At 42.0% G+C, this 23,425-nt stretch overlaps 1 protein-coding gene across 4 annotated transcripts in view; it reads right to left on the bottom strand.

Moving 5' to 3' along the window:
- Positions 1–23,425, bottom strand: part of PPHLN1 (periphilin 1) — a 145,694-nt gene that overhangs the window by 18,188 nt on the left and 104,081 nt on the right. The window lies entirely within an intron of this gene.

Here is a 23,425-nt window from a genome sequence, read left to right as displayed (position 1 = left end):
CGGTAAGTATTTGATACACTGCCGATTTTGCAAGTTTTCCCACTTACAAAGAATGGAGAAGTCTAATTTTTATTGAAGGTACACTTCAACTGTGGGAGAGAATCTAAAAATAAAAACCAGAAAATAGCACTGTATGATTTTTAAAGGGAACCTGTCACCAGGAATAATGCTGCTAACTTGCAGATATGTGGTTTATTTGCAGGTTGACAGCATTATTATGCTGCCCGGCGCCAGCACGCAGCCAAATACAGCATTGAGAAAATGAACTTTATTCTCCCCGGCAGCACTCTGCGGGGGAGTCGCGGGTTCAGTAACTGCACACCAGGACTGACAGGTGGCCTCAATGTAGAGCCAGCGTCAGTCAGGGTCAGGGGTATGGTTACAGAACCCGCTGTGTATACTCAGAGAGATGACAGAACCTGCAGCGCCTTACCTCCATGACTGAACACTGAATGCTGGCAGGGAGAATCATGCCGGCACATACCCAGACCGGTTTAAAGTTCGCTAATGGCCATCTGCATGATCCAGAAGAGGCATGGAAGAAGGTCATGTGGTCAGATGAGATCAAACTAGAACGTTTTGTTATCAACTCCACTCCCTTTGTTAGGAGGAAGAAGAAGGATGAGTACAACCCCAAGATCACCGTTCCAACCGTGAAGAATGGTGGGAGAAACATACTTTAGGGGTGATTTTCTACAGGGAGGCCAGGACCACTGCACTGGGTTCAAGGGTGGATGGAAGGGTTCATGTATCGCGAGATTTTGGTTAACAACCTCCTTCCCTCAGTAAAAGCATTGAAGTTGGGCCGTGCCTGGATCTTCCAGCATGACCCGAAACACATAGCCAGGGCAACTAAGGAGTGGCATAATAAGAAGCATTTCAAGGTCTTGGACTGGCTTAGCCAGTATCCAGACCTGAACCCAAAAGAAAATCTTTGGAGGGAGCAGAAACAATGTTACGCAGCGACAGCCCCGAAACCTGAACGATCTGCAGATTATCTGTATGGAGAAGTGGACCAAAATCCCTGCTGCAGTGTGTCCAAACTTGGTCATGAACTACAGGAAACTACCTGATCTCTGTAATTGGAAACAAAGGTTTCTGTACCAACTATTAAGTTATGTTTTTCTATTGTATCAAATACTTATTTCATGCAAGAAAGTGCAAATTAATTATGCAAAAAATTATATAATGTGATTATCTGGATTTTTTTTTTAGATTTTGTCTCACAGTTGATGTGTACCTACGATAAAAATTACAGACCTCTTCATTCTTTGTAGGTAGGAAAACTTGCAAAATCAGCAGTGTATCAAATACTTAATTTTCCCCACTGCACTGTAATAAGGCTAAGTTCAGATGGTCATTGTAAAACTTGTGCCAGTCTCATTGCAGATATTGTCCCCTTTATGGTATTTGAACCCAAGCCCCAAGTGCTGCAGAGCTACTGTGCTAACCCCTGAGCCACCATGCTGCTCACAGTACCCAAGATGTAAATGAAAAAAAAAAAACACAAGGCGCCCCCAATGTGTCACACTGTTGAGGAAAAAACATACAACCCTTTGCAGGGAATGTACTCACCTAGTTGAGTTGTGAACCTAGGTCACAACTCCCATGTGTGCTTGACCGCAGCAGCAGGTCTCCACAAAAATCCACAAGGATGTTGAGAGTAGTAGTCTTAGGTAAACTGAAGACCGCGCACACGGTGTAAATTTTTAGGTGATTTATTGAAGCCTACGCGTTTCAAGAGCTTTCCTGCTCTCTTCTTCAGGGGATATGATATGCCCTGAAGAAGAGAGCAGGAAAGCTCTTGAAACGCGTAGGCTTCAATAAATCACCTAAAAATTTACACCGTGTGCGCGGTCTTCAGTTTACCTAAGACTAGTACCCAAGATGTGTAATAAGAGTCTCTGTAGAGGAATCGGTTTATCTCTGTATGGTTGTCGACTGGTGGCCATACCAACTTGTATAACAAATATTACACATCTGTCGAATATTCACACTTTGCACCTTTGGAAAAGAAGGTTTGCGTTCTCTACCAAAATAAGGCATAATTTAAGAAAACGCGATGAAAGTCGTGAATTTTTTTTTTTTAAACTAACAAAAAAGCATTAACTATACGAAAACACTCAACTATAAAGATGGAAAAAAGTAAGTGATTTGTATATTACCAATTAAAAAGTCATCAGCCACCATTTGACTACTGTCTGTACTAAATGTTTATAAGCTGACAAGTTTTGAAAAAATAAAACTATTTTTATGGGATTGTTGTGTTTGTGAAAAGGCAAGTGACATATTTTACAACAAGTCACTGCAAATTCTTTTAATGGCCATTTCCTCAAGCCTGATCGTCCCAACTGTTGATTCTCTTTTAAGGAGAACATCCAAAAGCAAAAAGGTTGAGATAATGGTGCCTTGGTCTTAATGGCTCAACTACAATATCTCAAAGGCTTTCAACCAACTATCTTCAGAAACAAGGTATTACAAATACTAGGATTACTGAAAATAGATACGGTAGTTTTGTAGATGAAGTAACTTTACCCTCATCCTTCACATCTGCTGGAGAAAAGCTTTGGGCCACACACAAACTGGCATCTGAGATACTCTGGACCTTATTAGAATGTGTTTTTCTTATCTAATGGTCAGATTAAGTATGTTGCAGAGCGCTCTCTTCTATAAGTAACTGAAACCTAATAGCAAGAGATGTTTCTAAAACAGAATGGAGATGGTATTCTGCCATCTGAAATTGATCAGTGATGCTAGAGCAGTTGCAAGTGTCCTACACGACGTTTTGTCAGCAGGCTGTGGTTGATGTTCTCATATAGAAGGAGATATATGGATTAGGTTGAATTTTGACCAAACCCACAGATTTTGGCTTGACCAGTCAATCATTTTTTTTTGTTTTTTTTTAAATGGCACAATCCGTTATATGATGTTTGGTAACATAGTATTGCATTGTTTCTGGAGAAAACGCAGAACCATCTGTAGGGCCACTCTTTAGTAGTGTTATGTGGACCTGTAAAGAGCCATTTCGGGCAGAGAAAATTTATGCGAAATCTGAAAATACCACCTCGCTTTATTTCAAATGCCGGTGGATAAAACGCAACAATAACTATATATAATTTATCTGCAGTACCATAAAGCCCTGGCTACGTTTAACACTTTTACTATTTAGCAACATATTAACATTTTATCTGATAGCTTGGGTTGACAGATTGGCTTTCAACTATAGTTAGGAAACTGCAGGAAATGGACCAATTCCCCTATTATCTTACTTCTCAGTGAAAACCATTTCCTATACCCTTATCACCAAATCTTAAGGGCATTCAGAAGCTACTGGTACTTTTTTTTCACAAAGTGTAAAGTGAGTTGGTACTCATTTGTAGTATGAACTACGGTAAGTGACACAAATCGGCCATTGCCTAGACTTTCGCTTTTTCTTGCACAATTGCTTGTATAAGATTCGTAGACAAGATGTAAGTTGATAACAACGATCACTGCTGCCATTGATTCTCTTCTTCCCACTATCTACTATATAATTGTCTAAGGGTACTTCCGTCTGTCCTTCTGTCTGTCACCGTTATTCGTTCGCTGATTGGTCTCGGCAGCTGCCTGTCATGGCTGCCGCGACCAATCAGCGACGCGCACAGTCCAGAAAAAAATGGCCGCTTACTCCCCGCACTCACTGCCGGCGCCCGCATACACCGCTCACACAGGGTTAATGCCGGCGGTAACGGACCGCGTTATGCCGCGGGTAACGCACTCCGTTACCGCTGCTATTAACCCTGTGTGTCCCCAACTTTGTACTATTGACGCTGCCTATGCGGCATCAATAGCACAAAATGTAATGTTAAAAATAATAAATAAAAAAAAATAAAACCTGCTATACTCACCCTCCGCCGCCTTTCTCGCTCCTCGCCACGCTCCCCGGACCGCTCCATTACAAGCATCAGCTTGTGGTGCGGTCCCATCCCAGGGCTGGTGTGCGGCAAGGACCTGCCGTGACGTCACGGTCATGTGACCGCGACGTCTTCATAGGTCCTGCTCCCACCAGCCCTGGCACTTGCAATGGAACTCGGCTTCAGGAAAATGGCCGCCGCGATCTCGAGCTGCGCACGCGCAGCATCCAGCAGCCATTTTCCTGAAGCCGACCACTACCATCTGCACAGGATCCCAGGAAGAGAAGAGGCAGGACGCAGAGGAGCAGCGACAAGAATGGTGAGTATGATACACTACAAGGGGCCCTCGGATCGTTAGGTGAGTATGTTTATTTTTTATTTTTTGGCCCTATACGTGCCTCGGTAATATACTACGTCACTGGGCAATATCCTACGTGGCTCTGCTGTATACTACAAGGCTGGGCAATATACTACATGGCTGGGCAATATACTACGTGGCTGGGCAATATACTACAAGGCTGGGCAATATACTACAAGGCTGGGCAATATACTACAAAGCTGTGCAATATACTATGTGGCTCTGTGCAATATACTACGTAGCTGCGCAATATCCTACGTCGCTGTGCTGTATACTATGTAGCTGGGCAATATACTACGTCGCTGGGCAATATACTACGTGACTGGGCAATATACTACGTAAATGGGCAATATACTATGTGGACATGCATACTCTAGAATACCCGATGCGTTAGAATCGGGCCACCATCTAGTTACAGTATATTTGATTATAGGTTCCTCTCGCAACACAGTGCACAACATTGTTCAGAAAATAAGCCGTGCTTTCATTACAAGTTGGGTAACTCATGTCAGGCTATTCCCACACTGTCTGATGGGACAAACCTTAACCTCTACGTGAGCTATATGAGCCAGGAATGCAGCCAACAATCTGGATGTAAAGACAGACTTATGTTATAGACGCAATCAAATAGAAAAGGCTTGGCCAACCCGTTTCCTATAATCATTTCCATAATATCACTCTAGTAACATGCAGGGGGGTTACACACCGTCACTGAAAGAAGGAGGCTTGGGAGGAGCAGAAGGGCTCATGAGAAGAAATGAGGATATAATGAAAGTATGAGGATATAATGAAAGTTCACACATAGGTGAAACTAGAAGAAAGAAAATTAAAAACAAGAGTTAAGATTTTTATAAGGCTACGTTCATGTGCTATTTTTGTTACTGCAAAATAAAAGCTGCTTTTTACAGCACCAACAAAAGCTATGAGATTTCAGACACCTCATGCACACGCATGACTTAACTTGAGAAGAGCAAAGTTTTTTAAATTTGTAGCATATCAATTCTTTCCCAATAGAAAGCAATGACCAAGTGCAAAAATGACGCCAAAAAAAAAAAAGTAGCAAATTAACTTTAACATGTACTGGAGACAAATCACAAGTAAACCACACAAAAAAAAAAAGCAGTTAAGAAACGTTGCAAAAGCGTTGGCTGCAAACAACAACAAAGATGTTGCAAAAATGCTGCATGTGAACATAGACTAAAGGTATTTGCAGCAAAATTTTCTGCAGCACAAAAACAGTGTTGGCAGGAAAAATGCTGTGTAATATAAGCAAGTTTTGCATGTGTTTTTGCAAGTGCTGTTACTTGCGTTTTTTCTCATTCACAAGAATGATAGAAAATCACTGAAAGAATTGACGTACTGCAGATTTGAAAAAAATGCTTTCAAGGTTCAAGTCCGCAATGAAAAAAAATAACCAACATTTCAGACACCTCATTTACTTTGCTACTACTGTAAAATGCAGTGTTTGTTTCAGTGGCAGAAAAAAAGCTCCAAAAACGCAACTTGTGATCTCGGCCTAAAATTGTATGGTATGTTGGTATCAGGCACCATATATACGGTACCCAGGTAAAGAAAGATTTTTTTCAGAAATAAAGGGCATATGGAAAAAATTATCAAAACTAATGAAAAGGAAAAGAAAGGATTTTAACCAAAACAACCAATAGGATTTCAGCTCTCATTTTCTAGACATTCTGTATCTGTGAGTTGAGCAATACTTCTTTCCAGTCATGCAAAACCAATGTCAACAAAGAAGAGCAGCCTCATGGAGGAGACAGCAAAACCCGCTGTTAGGGAGGCATCAATCATCTGTATCAGTGTGGCAGCAGAGGAGCACATCACAGTACAAATGAGCAAAGTAAATGGCATACTGATAAGTATTTTAGACTGCGAGCCCCAATGGGGTCAGGGAGAATAATATCTGCATAATTAAGACTATTCGCTATTCTTTCATATGTCATATTTTAACCCCTTCACGACATGTCAAACTCGGACATCGGCATGACATCTGTCATGTGATCGCGGGTCACCGATGGGATGGCATGAGCGGCCCCGATGGTCACTGCTCACAGCAAGTGAGGTATTCTGCTACATACAGACGATCTGATCATCGCTGGTATGTAGCAGAGCCGATGGGGTTATGGCAGCTTCTAGTCTCCCATGGAGACTATTGAAGCATGCCAAAAGTAAAAAAAAAAAATGTTTTTAAAAATACTAAAAAAAATAAAAATATAAAAGTTCAAATCACCCCCCTTTCGCCCCTCAAAACAAGAAAAAAGCCCCTCAAACATACATATATTTGGGATCACCGAGTTCAGAATTGCCTGATCAATATAAAAAAAAGAATTACGGTAACCTGATCACTAAACAGCATAACGAGCAAAAAAGTAAAAACACCAAAATTATGTTTTTTTGGTCGCCGCAACATTGCATTAAAATGCAATAATGGGCGATCAAAAGATTGTATCTGCATCAAAATTGTATCATCAAAAACGTCAGCTCGGCACGCAAAAAATAAGCCCTCACCCAACCCGAGATCATGAAAAATGGAGACGCTACTGGTCTCGGAAAATGACGCAATAAAAAAGGACCTAGACATGTCTGGTGTCTATGAACTCATCATAGAAATCAACACCGTATGCACTACCCGACGTGGTGCCTAAGTAGAAGAAAATAAACTCAGGCACTCAACTTAAGCAGAGCTTGTTTGTGATTTAATGTGGTCATCAAATTAAACGTTTTGGCCACAGTGGACGGCCTTCTTCAGTAACTACATAAGAAATATAGACATAAATATCAATATGAACAAGAATAGCAATATAAAATGTTGGTTTCCCAACCCCACAGTGTATAAAGGTGAACAACAAAACACAAAACAATAAAGTATTTACAAAATTGTACAGAAAAATTATATATAGGCCACAAGGATTATATAAACGCGGTAAACAGCAGGGAAACTACCGTATATACTCGAGTATAAGCCGAGATTTTCAGCCCAAATTTTTGGGCTGAAAGTGCCCCTCTCGGCTTATACTCGAGTCACGGTCTGTGGCAGGGTCGGCGGGTGCGGGGGAGAGGGCGCTGAGGCATACTTACCTAGTCCCGGCGATCCTGACGCTCCCCCTGCCCGTCACACTGTCTTCGGGTGCCGCAGCTCTTCCCCTGTTCAGCGGTCACGTGGGACCGTTCATTAAACTTATGAATATGGACTCCACTCCCATAGGGGTGGAGCCGCATAGTCATTTCTCTAATCAGCGGTGCCGGTGACCGCTGATAGAGGAAGAGGCTGCGGCACCCGGAGACCAGCTGTCCGGGGGAAGGAGCGGGACGCCGGGAGCAGGTAAGTATCGCATATTTACCTGTCCACGTTCCACACGCTGGGCGCAGCTCCATCTTCCCGGCGTCTCTCCGCTCTGACTGTTCAGGTCAGAGGGCGCGATGACGCATATAGTGTGCGCGGCGCCCTCTGCCTGATCAGTCAGTGCGGAGAAACGCCGGGACCGGACGCTGGGGAGCTGCAAGCAAGAAAGGTGAGTATGTGTTTTTTTTTTTTTTATTGCAGCAGCAGCACCAGCATTATATATGGCACAGCTATATATGGAGCATCTATGGGGCCAAACTGAACGGTGCAGAGCATATAGGGCACAGCTATATAAGGAGCATCTATGGGGCCAAACTGAACGGTGCAGAGCATATAGGGCACAGCTATATAAGGAGCATCTATGGGGCCAAACTGAACGGTGCAGAGCATATAGGGCACAGCTATATATGGAGCATCTATGGGGCCAAACTGAACGGTGCAGAGCATATAGGGCACAGCTATATATGGGTCATCTATGGGGCCAAACTGAACGGTGCAGAGCATATATGGCACTGCTATATATGGATCATCTATGGGGCCAAACTGAACGGTGCAGAGCATATATGGCACAGCTTTATAAGGAGCATCTATGGGGCCATAATGAACGGTGCAGAGCATTCTATATGGCACAGCTATATATGGATAATATATGGGGCAATAATCAATGGTATGGAGCATTATATATGGCACAGCTTTATATGGAGCATCTATGGGGCAATAATGAATGGTATGGAGCATCTATTTTTATTTTTGAAATTCACCGGTAGCTGCTGCATTTTCCACCCTAGGCTTATACTCGAGTCAATAAGTTTTCCCAGTTTTTTGTGGCAAAATCAGGGGGGTCGGCTTATACTCGGGTCGGCTTATACTCGAGTATATACGGTATGTATATTGCTCACAATAATGCTGACAATACCAATTTTAAACAGAGAGAGTCACATAAACTGAAGAGAACCATAGGTCAAACGCTCAGTAAGTTTAGATATATGAACATATCATGGATATATATATACACTCACCGGCCACTTTATTAGGTACACCTGTCCAACTTCTTGTTAACACTTAATTTCTAATCAGCCAATCACATGGCGGCAACTCAGTGCATTTAGGCATGTAGACATGGTCAAGACAATCTCCTGCAGTTCAAACCGAGCATCAGTATGGGGAAGAAAGGTGATTTGAGTGCCTTTGAACGTGGCATGGTTGTTGGTGCCAGAAGGGCTGGTCTGAGTATTTCAGAAACTGTTGATCTACTGGGATTTTCACGCACAACCATCTCTAGGGTTTTCAGAGAATGGTCCGAAAAAGAAAAAAAATCCAGTGAGCGGCAGTTCTGTGGGCGGAAATGCCTTGTTGATGCCAGAGGTCAGAGGAGAATGGGCAGACTGGTTCGAGCTGATAGAAAGGCAACAGTGACTCAAATCGCCACCCGTTACAACCAAGGTAGGCCTAAGAGCATCTCTGAACGCACAGTGCGTCGAACTTTGAGGCAGATGGGCTACAGCAGCAGAAGACCACACCGGGTACCACTCCTTTCAGCTAAGAACAGGAAACTGAGGCTACAATTTGTACAAGCTCATCGAAATTGGACAGTAGAAGATTGGAAAAACGTTGCTTGGTCTGATGAGTCTCGATTTCTGCTGCGACATTCGGATGGTAGGGTCAGAATTTGGCGTAAACAACATGAAAGCATGGATCCATCCTGCCTTGTATGGAGCATCTTTGGGATGTGCAGCCGACAAATCTGCAGCAACTGTGTGATGCCATCATGTCAATATGGACCAAAATCTCTGAGGAATGCTTCCAGCACCTTGTTGAATCTATGCCACGAAGAATTGAGGCAGTTCTGAAGGCAAAAGGGGGTCCAACCCGTTACTAGCATGGTGTACCTAATAAAGTGGCCGGTGAGTGTGTATATATATATATATATATATATATATATATATATATATATATATATATATATATATATATATATATATATATATATACAAAGATCCTGCAACCATATAAGAGACCTACCAATATTTAGGGAGAGATGAAAGTGTAGATAAATGCGTATTAATATCCCACATCGGCACAGTGGCTGCTAACAGTGAAACACACTGTGTTAGGTGCCTATATACTGTAGATAGGTAAATAAAGGTGCGGTGATGAAAACTATGCGACATACCAGAAAAAAGGCTGCATATGGGAGAGGTGTCCGGACCGGTATACCGGTAAATAATAGGAGCCTGTAGAGAACGTGAATATATAGATAAAGTTTCCTGGAGTCCGGTATTCTATAAATCCGGAGGTGATAAAGTGAACTTACCAAAGCAGGGCTCTGGGAAGAAGGGGAGCTAAAATCAAACACAAAAATGAAAAAGGGCTCCTTCCTGAAGGGGTTAATATACTAACTGCAGGTATTCATTATGTTTTCTGCACTAAGCACTTTCCAGTGCTATTGGATGTTACAGACTAGCTATAATGGTTTAGTTTTTAATAACTGGGGGTGTTTTGGGGTACTAATATTGTGGAATGACTTTTCGAGACCTTGTCGTTCATTCACTTGGATTATGACCAGCACTCCTCTCCTTTTTGGAAGTGCATCTGAACAGCAAGGTGGATTGCTGTTGAGGGGAGATAGAGAGAAAAAAAAAAATCTATAAATCTTCAGCACAGCGAGTGTGAGCGAGCTGAGTGTGACCTGAGCGTAAGTGTGAACGGCGGTAAGTGTGTTACTTGTGATTCAGTGACTTTGGAATCAGGGAGTTTCCAATGGAGGAATTGCTTCTGTTTTTTTTTTTTTTGGTTTAATTAATACTTTGTATTTATTTTTTATATAACGTTTCTGTGGTGCAATCCCCATTAGGAAATGTGCTCCACAATTGTTAATGCCATCCAGTGTACATCTTGCCACATGTATGCAGTCCTTGACCAGCCGGTCGAGGGTGCATACTGCTGTGCGAGATGTGAGCACGTTGTGCATTTGGAAACCCAGATACTGGATCTAAATGTGCAGCTGGCAACACTGAGATCCATAGACAATATGGAGAGGAGTCTTCTGCTCACAGAGCAGACGCTCAATGGGATAGATGAGGAGGGGGATGGTAGGATGGAGCTGCAGGACAGTGTGGCAGTTAGCTGGGTGACAGATAGAAGGCGGGGTAGAGGGAAGAGTGCCAGGGAGGCTAGTCCTGATCTGGCACACCCCAATAAGTTTGCTAAGTTGGCAGATGAGGGGGGTGCCAGTACAGGGGTAGCACTGCTGCAGCCAGGCATGTCCTCTGAAAGCCGGAGGAGTGACTGCTCCAGTAAGGAGGGAAAAAAGAGAGCAGGGCAGGCCAGACAGGTGCTGGTAGTGGGGGACTCAATTATTAGGGGAACAGATAGGGCAATCTGTCACAAAGACAGGGATCGTCGGACGGTGTGCTGCCTACCTGGCGCTCGAGTCCGACACATCGCTGATCGGGTGGACAGATTACTGGGAGGGGCTGGTGAGGACCCAGCGGTCATGGTGCACATTGGCACAAATGACAAAGTTAGAGGTAGGTGGAAGGTCCTTAAAGATGATTTCAGGGAATTAGGCTGCAAGCTGAAAGCAAGGACCTCCAACGTGGTATTTTCCGAAATACTGCCTGTACCACGTGCCACGCCAGAGAGGCAACGGGAGATTAGGGAGGTTAATAAGTGGCTCAAGAATTGGTGTAGGAAGGAGGGGTTTGGGTTCCTGAAGAACTGGGCCGACTTCTCAGTTGGCTACAGGCTCTACGCTAGGGACGGGCTGCACCTCAATGGGGAAGGTGCAGCTGTGCTGGGGGAGAAAATGGTTAGAAAGTTGGAGGAGTGTTTAAACTAGGGATTGGGGGGGGGGGAGGGTATTCATTTTATAGGAGGGGAAGATAGTGTAGATAGAGACCTGGGCACAAATAAGGAAGTTGGGGGTGGCGGTGGCATGGGGGGTGGGGTTAGAACAGTTAGTAATTTAAGAAAGAATAGAGGTACAGAGAGTAACATCAAGTGCATGTATACTAATGCCAGAAGCCTCGCCAACAAAATGGACGAATTAGAACTAATGTTGTTGGAGCATAATTATGACATGGTGGGGATATCTGAGACGTGGCTGGATGAGAGCCATGACTGGGCTGTTAACTTGCAGGGCTATAGCCTGTTCAGAAATGACCGCACAGATAAGCGAGGGGGAGGGGTGTGTCTATATGTAAAATCTTCCTTAAAACCCATCCTGCGTGATAATATAGGTGAATTTAATGAAAATGTAGAGTCCCTGTGGGTGGAGATAAGGGGAGGGGGAAAAAATAATAAATTACTGATAGGGGTTTGTTATAAATCTCCAAAACTAATGGAAGCAATGGAGAATATCCTCGTAAAGCAAATAGATGAAGCTGCGACTCAAGGAGAAGTCATTATTATGGGGGACTTCAACTACCCTGAAATAGATTGGGAAACAGAAACCTGCAGTTCCAGCAAAGGTAATCGGTTTTTGACAACTATGAGAGACAATTACCTTTCACAACTGGTTCAGGACCCAACAAGAAGGGGGGCACTGCTAGACCTAATATTAACCAACAGGCCAGACCGCATATCAAATATAAGGGTTGGGGGTCACTTGGGGAATAGTGATCACAAAATAATAAGTTTTCATGTAACCTTTAATAAGATGGGTAATAGGGGGGTGACAAGGACACTAAACTTCAGGAGGGCAAATTTCCAACGGATGAGAGAGGATCTTGGTGCAATTAACTGGGACGATATCCTGAGACACAAAAATACACAAAGAAAATGGGAGACATTTATTAGCATCCTGGATAGGACCTGTGCACAGTATATACCGTATGGGAATAAACATACTAGAAATAGGAGGAAACCAATATGGCTAAATAGAGCTGTAAGGGGCGCAATAAGGGACAAAAAGAAAGCATTTAGAGAATTAAAGGAAGTAGGTAGTGAGGAGGCATTAAATAAATACAGAAAATTAAATAAATTCTGTAAAAAGCAAATCAAGGCAGCAAAGATTGAGACAGAGAGACTCATTGCCAGAGAGAGTAAAAATAATCCCAAAATATTCTTTAACTATATAAATAGTAAGAAACTAAAAAATGACAGTGTTGGCCCCCTTAAAAATAGTCTGGGTGAAATGGTGGATGAGGATGAGGAAAAAGCCAATATGCTAAATGACTTTTTTTCATCAGTATTTACAAAAGAAAATCCCATGGCAGACAAAATGACTAGTGATAAAAATTCCCCATTAAATGTCACCTTCTTAACCCAGCAGGAAGTACAGCGGCGTCTAAAAATAACTAAAATTGACAAATCTCCGGGCCCGGATGGGATACACCCCCGAGTACTGCAGGAACTAAGTACAGTCATTGATAGACCATTATTTTTAATCTTTAAAGACTCCATAATAACAGGGTCTGTACCACAGGACTGGCGTATAGCAAATGTGGTGCCAATATTCAAAAAAGGGGCAAAAACTGAACTCGGAAATTATAGGCCAGTAAGCTTAACCTCTACTGTGGGTAAAATCCTGGAGGGCATTCTAAGGGATGCTATGCTGGAGTATCTGAAGAGGAATAACCTCATGACCCAGTATCAGCACGGGTTTACTAGGGACCGCTCATGTCAGACTAATTTGATCAGCTTCTATGAAGAGGTAAGTTCCGGACTGGACCAAGGGAACCCAGTGGACGTAGTATATATGGACTTTTCCAAAGCTTTTGATACGGTGCCACACAAAAGGTTGTTACATAAAATGAGAGTAATGGGGATAGGGGAAAATATGTGTAAGTGGGTTGAGAGCTGGCTCAGGGATAGGAAACAAAGGGTGGTTATTAATGGAGCACACTCGGACTGGGTCACGGTTAGCAGTGGGGTACCACAGGGGTCAGTATTGGGCCCTCTTCTTTTTAACATATTTATTAATGACCTTGTAGGGGGCATTCAGAGTAGAATTTCAATATTTGCAGATGACACTAAACTCTGCAGGGTAATCAATACAGGGGAGGACAATTTTATATTACAGGATGATTTATGTAAACTAGAAGCTTGGGCTGATAAATGGCAAATGAGCTTTAATGGGGATAAATGTAAGGTTATGCACTTGGGTAGAAGTAATAAGATGTATAACTATGTGCTTAATTCTAAAACTCTGGGCAAAACCGTCAATGAAAAAGACCTGGGTGTATGGGTGGATGACAAACTCATATTCAGTGGCCAGTGTCAGGCAGCTGCTACAAAGGCAAATAAAATAATGGGATGTATTAAAAGAGGCATAGATGCTCATGAGGAGAACATAATTTTACCTCTATACAAGTCACTAGTTCGACCACACTTAGAATACTGTGCACAGTTCTGGTCTCCGGTGTATAAGAAAGACATAGCTGAACTGGAGCGGGTGCAGAGAAGAGCGACCAAGGTTATTAGAGGACTGGGGGGTCTGCAATACCAAGATAGGTTATTACACTTGGGGCTATTTAGTTTGGAAAAACGAAGACTAAGGGGTGATCTTATTTTAATGTATAAATATATGAGGGGACAGTACAAAGACCTTTCTGATGATCTTTTTAATCATAGACCTGAGACAGGGACAAGGGGGCATCCTCTACGTCTGGAGGAAAGAAGGTTTAAGCATAATAACAGACGCGGATTCTTTACTGTAAGAGCAGTGAGACTATGGAACTCTCTGCCGTATGATGTTGTAATGAGTGATTCATTAATTAAATTTAAGAGGGGACTGGATACCTTTCTGGAAAAGTATAATGTTACAGGGTATATACACTAGATTCCTTGATAAGGCGTTGATCCAGGGAACTAGTCTGATTGCCGTATGTGGAGTCGGGAAGGAATTTTTTTCCCCATGGTGGAGCTTACTCTTTGCCACATGGGGTTTTTTTGCCTTCCCCTGGATCAACATGTTAGGGCATGTTAGGTTAGGCTATGGGTTGAACTAGATGGACTTACAGTCTTCCTTCAACCTTAATAACTATGTAACTATGTAACTATATACTGTAGATAGGTAAATAAAGGTGCGGTGATGAAAACTATGCGACATACCAGAAAAAAGGCTGCATATGGGAGAGGTGTCCGGACCGGTATACCGGTAAATAATAGGAGCCTGTAGAGAACGTGAATATATAGATAAAGTTTCCTGGAGTCCGGTATTCTATAAATCCGGAGGTGATAAAGTGAACTTACCAAAGCAGGCCTCTGGGAAGAAGGGGAGCTAAAATCAAACACAAAAATGAAAAAGGGCTCCTTCCTGAAGGGGTTAATATACTAACTGCAGGTATTCATTATGTTTTCTGCACTAAGCACTTTCCAGTGCTATTGGATGTTACAGACTAGCTATAATGGTTTAGTTTTTAATAACTGGGGGTGTTTTGGGGTACTAATATTGTGGAATGACTTTTCGAGACCTTGTCGTTCATTCACTTGGATTATGACCAGCACTCCTCTTCGACTTTTTATTTATAGTTTTATGATGAATGAACAATAAAAGTCACCGTTTCATTCCATATGCGGTACTCGTTTTGGTTTTCTGTAAGGTAGTTTATAAAATATATAAATAGCGCTAAATATGTTGTTATTTACTTTTGACATGAGTGTGGCCAAGAATAAATCTGCAAAAACCAGGCACTTTTTAGTGCAAGTTAGTGAAGGGCAGCAGCAGAACAAAGGCTTCAGTAAGCAGCATCCTCTATTCTGAAAGCGATTCCCAGGGCAGGGAATGGAAATTCCACACTGGTCTGTGAGCTTATGACTGGATTGCTAGATCTTGGAAAAGGAAACAATCTGACAATAAATATAGATTAAGGAATTGCCGCTAATGCAATCTCCTAACATTTAACAGTTACAAACGTCCACTTTAATGAAATGTAGGCACCGAGGTATTACATTTATGAGGCTAATTAAAGGCGTTCAATGGTCCTGTAAAAGCTAGGCTGAAATAACATTTTATAATGCACTGAGTGTTAACATGCAGCCTCAAGAGAGGATTTCACGATCTGCAGACATCATTTATTTACCCTTTAGTTCAGTAGTCCATCCTCATACTGCTTGGATGTAAAGACAAAATACTTACATTATAGGTCAGAAAACTTCACTTGTAATAGTCATTGGAGAAGTCACATTTAACATTTAGTCCTACAACATAAGCCAAGCTGAAAAACTATTGTGATAAAATACTGCTGAAAAAGTGTAACATCACCTCTTGGGTAGAGTTGAGCGAATATGTTCAGAATTGGTCTCCTAATCTGAATTTGCTATATTGGTACCCTATTTGTGCTGAATTTATGTTTGATGATCGGTTCCGAACACATTCGTTCATTTCTACTCCCATTGATTCCAATGGCGTTCCGCGAGTATTGCAAATAGAATATTCATTGATCGTAATCAGAACCGAATTTTGAAAAATTCGCTCAACTCTACTCTTTTAGACATCACTGTAATAAGCAGCTTGCATTGTGACCAGCGTCCAGCATCCCCATATGCTGACTCAAGTTCTAAATAGTTTACTTAAACCGATAACCAGGGGAACTGGAGCTGTAGAGAGTGTATTGGGTTATGGCAGAAACCTTCCAAATATTTACTGACTAATCATTACCTATTAATGAGATTCAGATTTTTGTCGTGAACATATTTTTACAATACAAGTTTGAGGAAAAGGTGACTAATATTGCACTGGAGCTATGCTATGTATCCTACTCACAAAAAACAAATATAAAGTATATTTAAATTTAAAAAAATTACCTATTGATGAAATTAAGTTTGTAGGTTAAATCTATTTTAACAAAATTTTTGGAAATGTTTTTGGGGTCAGTGTTTCAGTTCCTGTGACCTGAAATACACCCAATAGCTGCCAATGTTGGATTTGTACAAGAGGGTGCATCTAGTCTTAGGCTGGGTTCACATTGCGTTAATGTGTGCACGCTAACGGACAGCGTTGCATGGCGAAAATGTCGCAATTAACGCCGTGCAACGGGGCCGTTAGCGTGCCCATTGACAGCAATGTCAATTTCTCCTGCAGCGCATCACTAGCGCGTGCCTTTTTCGGCTCGCGCTAGCGATGTGCCGTTCTTCTGTGACGCGCCTCGGACGCTGCTTGCAGCGTCCGCGGCGCGCCCGAGGTCCGTTCCCCGCTCTCGCAGATCGGGGATCTGCGAGAGTGGGGACGTTAACGCGACCCCAAACACAGCCCCTAAATAAACATTGCGTTAGCGCAATCCGCTAGCGCTAAACGGATTGCCCTAACGCAATGTGAACCCAGCCTTACAAGCCAAACTTCTGACGTAGTCAGAAACCTGATACACTGCGTGCACCGTTTAGGCAATTTACATTTTTGATGATTATTTTATTATTGAACAACCACAGAGCTGTCAGTCAGAAAAGGTTAAAAAAAAAAAATGTAAGAATACAACAGTGAGGTTTTGTCTTTCCTGGGCTAGTTTCACAAGACCATTTTTCTGTCATCTAAGAAGATTGTTCCTCCACCTGATCCAGCACTCAACTGATTTTTACTGTAATTTACACAAGCACTTGGAGAATATTTGTGTGTGAAGAACTATTAGGCACTATTAGTAACATAATAACAGTCTTCCTTCAACCTTAATAACTAAGTCCATCTAGTTCAACCCATAGCCTAACCTAACATGCCCTAACATGTTGATCCAGAGGAAGGCAAAAAAAAAACATGTGGCCAAGAGTAAGCTCCACACTGGGGAAAAAAATTCCTTCCCGACTCCACATACGGCAATCAGACTAATTCCCTGGATCAAGACTCTATCAAGGAATCTAGTGTATATAACCTGTAACATTATACTTTTCAAGAAAGGCATCCAGTCCCCTCTTAAATTTAAGTAATGAATCACTCATTACAACATCATATGGCAGAGTTCCATAGTCTCACTGCTCTTACAGTAAAGAATCCGCGTCTGTTATTATGCTTAAACCTTCTTTCCTCCAGACGTAGAGGATGCCCCCTTGTCCCTGTCACCGGTCTATGATGAAAAAGATCAGCAGAAAGGTCTTTGTACTGTCCCCTCATATATTTATACAGGTCCTTCTCAAAAAATTAGCATATAGTGTTAAATTTCATTATTTACCATAATGTAATGATTACAATTAAACTTTCATATATTATAGATTCATTATCCACCAACTGAAATTTGTCAGGTCTTTTATTGTTTTAATACTGATGATTTTGGCATACAACTCCTGATAACCCAAAAAACCTGTCTCAATAAATTAGCATATCAAGAAAAGGTTCTCTAAATGACCTATTACCCTAATCTTCTGAATCAACTAATTAACTCTAAACACATGCAAAAGATACCTGAGGCTTTTAAAAACTCCCTGCCTGGTTCATTACTCAAAACCCCCATCATGGGTAAGACTAAGGACCTGACAGATGTCAAGAAGGCCATCATTGACACCCTCAAGCAAGAGGGTAAGACCCAGAAAGAAATTTCTCAACAAATAGGCTGTTCCCAGAGTGCTGTATCAAGGCACCTCAATGGTAAGTCTGTTGGAAGGAAACAATGTGGCAGAAAACGCTGTACAACGAGAAGAGGTGACCGGACCCTGAGGAAGATTGTGGAGAAGGACCGATTCCAGACCTTGGGGAACCTGAGGAAGCAGTGGACTGAGTCTGGTGTGGAAAGGCGTGTGCAGAAAATGGGCTACAGGTGCCGCATTCCCCAGGTAAAGCCACTTTTGAACCATAAACAGCGGCAGAAGCGCCTGACCTGGGCTACAGAGAAGCAGCACTGGACTGTTGCTAAGTGGTCCCAAGTACTTTTTTCTGATGAAAGCAAATTTTGCATGTCATTCGGAAATCAAGGTGCCAGAGTCTGGAGGAAGACTGGGGAGAAGGAAATGCCAAAATGCCTGAAGTCCAGTGTCAAGTACCCACAGTCAGTGATGGTGTGGGGTGCCATGTCAGCTGCTGGTGTTGGTCCACTGTGTTTCATCAAGGGCAGGGTCAATGCAGCTAGCTATCAGGAGATTTTGGAGCACTTCATGCTTCCCTCGGCTGAAATGCTTTATGGAGATGAAGATTTCATTTTTCAGCACGACCTGGCACCTGCTCACAGTGCCAAAACCACTGGTAAATGGTTTACTGACCATGGTATTACTGTGCTCAATTGGCCTGCCAACTCTCCTGACCTGAACCCCATAGAGAATCTGTGGGATATTGTGAAGAGAAAGTTGAGAGACGCAAGACCCAACACTCTGGATGAGCTTAAGGCCGCTATTGAAGCATCCTGGGCCTCCATAACATCTCAGCAGTGTCACAGGCTGATTGCCTCCATGCCACGCCGCATTGAAGCAGTCATTTCTGCCAAAGGATTCCCGACCAAGTATTGAGTGCATAACTGAACATTATTATTTGATGGTTTTTTTGTTTGGTATTAAAAAACACTTTTATTTGATTGGTCGGGTGAAATATGCTAATTTATTGAGACAGGTTTTTTGGGTTATCAGGAGTTGTATGCCAAAATCATCAGTATTAAAACAATAAAAGACCTGACAAATTTCAGTTGGTGGATAATGAATCTATAATATATGAAAGTTTAATTGTAATCATTACATTATGGTAAATAATGAAATTTAACACTATATGCTAATTTTTTGAGAAGGACCTGTACATTAAAATAAGATCACCCATTAGTATTCATTTTTCCAAACTAAACAGCCCCAAGTGTAATAACCTATCTTGGTATGGCAGACCCCCCAGTCCTCTAATAACCTTGGTCGCTCTTCTCTGCACCCGCACCAGTTCAGCTACGTCTTTCCTATACACCGGAGACCAGAACTGTACACAGTATTCTAAGTGTGGTCGAACTAGTGACTTGTATAGAGGTAAAATTACAGGTCCTTCTCAAAAAATTAGCATATAGTGTTAAATTTCATTATTTACCATAATGTAATGATTACAATTAAACTTTCATATATTATAGATTCATTATCCACCAACTGAAATTTGTCAGGTCTTTTATTGTTTTAATACTGATGATTTTGGCCTACAACTCCTGATAACCCAAAAAACCGGTCTCAATAAATTAGCATATTTCACCCGTCCAATCAAATAAAAGTGTTTTTTAATAACAAACAAAAAAACCATCAAATAATAATGTTCAGTTATGCACTCAATACTTGGTCGGGAATCCTTTGGCAGAAATGACTGCTTCAATGCGGCGTGGCATGGAGGCAATCAGCCTGTGACACTGCTGAGATGTTATGGAGGCCCAGGATGCTTCAATAGCGGCCTTAAGCTCATCCAGAGTGTTGGGTCTTGCGTCTCTCAACTTTCTCTTCACAATATCCCACAGATTCTCTATGGGGTTCAGGTCAGGAGAGTTGGCAGGCCAATTGAGCACAGTAATACCATGGTCAGTAAACCATTTACCAGTGGTTTTGGCACTGTGAGCAGGTGCCAGGAAGCATGAAGTGCTCCAAAATCTCCTGATAGCTAGCTGCATTGATCCTGCCCTTGATGAAACACAGTGGACCAACACCAGCAGCTGACATGGCACCCCACACCATCACTGACTGGGTACTTGACACTGGACTTCAGGCATTTTGGCATTTCCTTCTCCCCAGTCTTCCTCCAGACTCTGGCACCTTGATTTCCGAATGACATGCAAAATTTGCTTTCATCAGAAAAAAGTACTTGGGACCACTTAGCAACAGTCCAGTGCTGCTTCTCTGTAGCCCAGGTCAGGCGCTTCTGCCGCTGTTTATGGTTCAAAAGTGGCTTTACCTGGGGAATGCGGCACCTGTAGCCCATTTCCTGCACACGCCTGTGCACGGTGGCTCTGGATGTTTCCACACCAGACTCAGTCCACTGCTTCCTCAGGTTCCCCAAGGTCTGGAATCGGTCCTTCTCCACAATCTTCCTCAGGGTCCGGTCACCTCTTCTCGTTGTACAGCGTTTTCTGCCACATTGTTTCCTTCCAACAGACTTACCATTGAGGTGCCTTGATACAGCACTCTGGGAACAGCCTATTTGTTGAGAAATTTCTTTCTGGGTCTTACCCTCTTGCTTGAGGGTATCAATGATGGCCTTCTTGACATCTGTCAGGTCGCTAGTCTTACCCATGATGGGGGTTTTGAGTAATGAACCAGGCAGGGAGTTTTTAAAAGCCTCAGGTATCTTTTGCATGTGTTTAGAGTTAATTAGTTGATTCAGAAGATTAGGGTAATAGGTCGTTTAGAGAACCTTTTCTTGATATGCTAATTTATTGAGACAGGTTTTTTGGGTTATCAGGAGTTGTAGGCCAAAATCATCAGTATTAAAACAATAAAAGACCTGACAAATTTCAGTTGGTGGATAATGAATCTATAATATATGAAAGTTTAATTGTAATCATTACATTATGGTAAATAATGAAATTTAACACTATATGCTAATTTTTTGAGAAGGACCTGTATGTTCTCCTCATGAGCATCTATGCTTCTTTTAATGCATCCCATTATTTTATTTGCCTTTGTAGCAGCTGCCTGACACTGGCCACTGAATATGAGTCTGTCATCCACCCATACACCCAGGTCTTTTTCATTGACGGTTTTGCCCAGAGTTTTACAATTAAGCACAGAGTTATACATCTTATTACTTCTGCCCAAGCGCATGACCTTACATTTATTCCCATTAAAGCTCATTTGCCAATTCTTCTGAACCTAAATGGAAAATTGTCTATTTTCATCTGTTAAAATGACAATAATAGCCAAACAACTCAAAATGTACAAACGTAAATTTCCGACATTTCAAAAATATATCAGTGACCAATATAACCACCCTTCAGTAACAGTCATAAGCCTTCCATGGAGTCTTTCAGCTTCTTCGGCTGTTAGTGATTGACTTTTTGGGCATCATAAACCACAGACTCCCAGTCACTGTTCAGAAAGGTGACAATTTTCCTTCATAATAAATCTTCTGTTCAAGATGGGTCAACAAGTTCTCAATAAGGTTTAGGTCAGGTGAGGAAGTGGGCCTTATTATTTTATTCTTTAATACGTAAGTTGCTGGCTAGCCAAGTAGTGGACAACTTTGACGCATGCGATGGAGCTTTATCTTATATAAAAAGCATTGTTTTCTTCAAAGAAGCAAACTTTGTCCTGTACCACTGCTTGAAAAAAGTGTCTTCAAAAACTGGCAAGAAGTTTGGGAGTTGATTTTAAGTCCTTCTTCAATCTGAAAAGGTCCAACTAGCTCATCTCTAATAAGATCAGTCGATAGCAGTACACAACCTCTACCTTGCAGGCATTTGAGTCAAAGTGGAGGTCTGTACCCATTACTGATACAGCAGCAGACCCATCTATCTGGTTTGCGAAGAATCACTCATCTCAGCAGTCCATAATACATTAGAAAAAGCTGTCAGATATTTCTTGTCCCAGCGACCACAACTTCTGTGTATTGTTCCATTGTGGTCGGGTTTTAGCCTTCCTTACCTCGGCCAGGTCTCTGAGCACTGAATACCTTTTACTTCTGGGCCTCCAGGGAGGTTAAAGTTCAAGAATATGACAGCACTGGAGGATAATGGGGTCCCAAATGCTTCAGGTTTGGAGTTTTCTCAAATCTTTGAAAGATTTGATGTGCATGTTTTTTTCTCAACACATTTTTGCAGCCCTGTTAACTCTTTGCAAGAAAACTTTTAATTGTTCTGTGATCACGCCCCAATATCTTAGCAATTTCTAGAGTGCCGAATTACACAGGTACAAACTTGTAAAAAAAATTATTTTTTTTTAGAGTCAGCTGAATCTTTTTGGACCATTTTGCCTGAGGAAAACAAGCTGCCTAACAATTCTGCACACCTTGACAAAGTGGATGGAAGTCCTTACACCATACCCACCCTCATTACACAAATTCACATCAGCTGATCTGCTACACCCAATAAGTATTCAAGTTTACATGGCTTAGAGGTGGAAAATCTGCGTAAAAATGATGATATGGTCAAAATAATCACTTGCATAATAATTGTGCACACAGTGTATAAAACCGTGACATATGAGCTGGGATAGTTTTCCAATTTCAGCTTTCTTGCAGCCAAGGACATTAGAATTAGTCACATATCGTATGCTGCTTTTCTTGTTCTCATTTTGCACTTTGGCAGGAAAATGCTTGGCTCATTAATCAAAGATAACATTTTTGTTATATTAAGGAGAGGGGAGTTTAACACTATCTCTATAGTATACACATTTTATGGTATGTCTGTCCTATCTCTAAAATGATATACTCATTGTGTACACCCCCATACACTATGGAGAGTTTTTGGCTGAGTGATCTTCCCAACTCTCCCATATACAGAAGCACTTGTTCGGTAATTCACCCCTGTGTTTTTTTATAAGAGTCTCTGCCAGACATTTCTGGTGATTAATTATGTCTCTGTAGAACAAAAGGATCAGCAGTCCAAAATCAGACATGTCACGTGCTTAACTCCCCCGACAATCATCAGTCGGTCAAAACTGTTGATAATGGTCCATTCGGCTGATGTCAGTTTAATATTTATGGGGGCCTTAAAGTCCCATTTAGAGAGGCAAATCCTGGCCGTCAAATGTTCGCCAGTCGGCAGTTGTTTAATGACCTGTTTGTTTTAGACAAACTGTAATGGGCACTTGCATGTGCACAGAACGATTGTTAATATAATTATCTCATCGCTCGTTCTTCTGGTGATTCTTGCCCTGCTTGGATCCTTGGCCTTTCTAAATGAAACTGTCCAATTGGGATCGGTCTGACTACATCGGTTCTAAGCAGGATGCTCTGTACAGAGATGCAGTAAGTGTGTAACCTGATTGTAGCTCCCAAGAGCAATGCAA

The sequence above is a fragment of the Ranitomeya variabilis genome, chromosome 5 (genome assembly GCF_051348905.1).
Source record: "Ranitomeya variabilis isolate aRanVar5 chromosome 5, aRanVar5.hap1, whole genome shotgun sequence".
NCBI classification, from domain to species: Eukaryota; Metazoa; Chordata; class Amphibia; order Anura; family Dendrobatidae; genus Ranitomeya; species Ranitomeya variabilis.
Note: the sequence above shows the minus strand (reverse complement) of the source record. Positions and strands in the feature narration are given on the sequence as shown.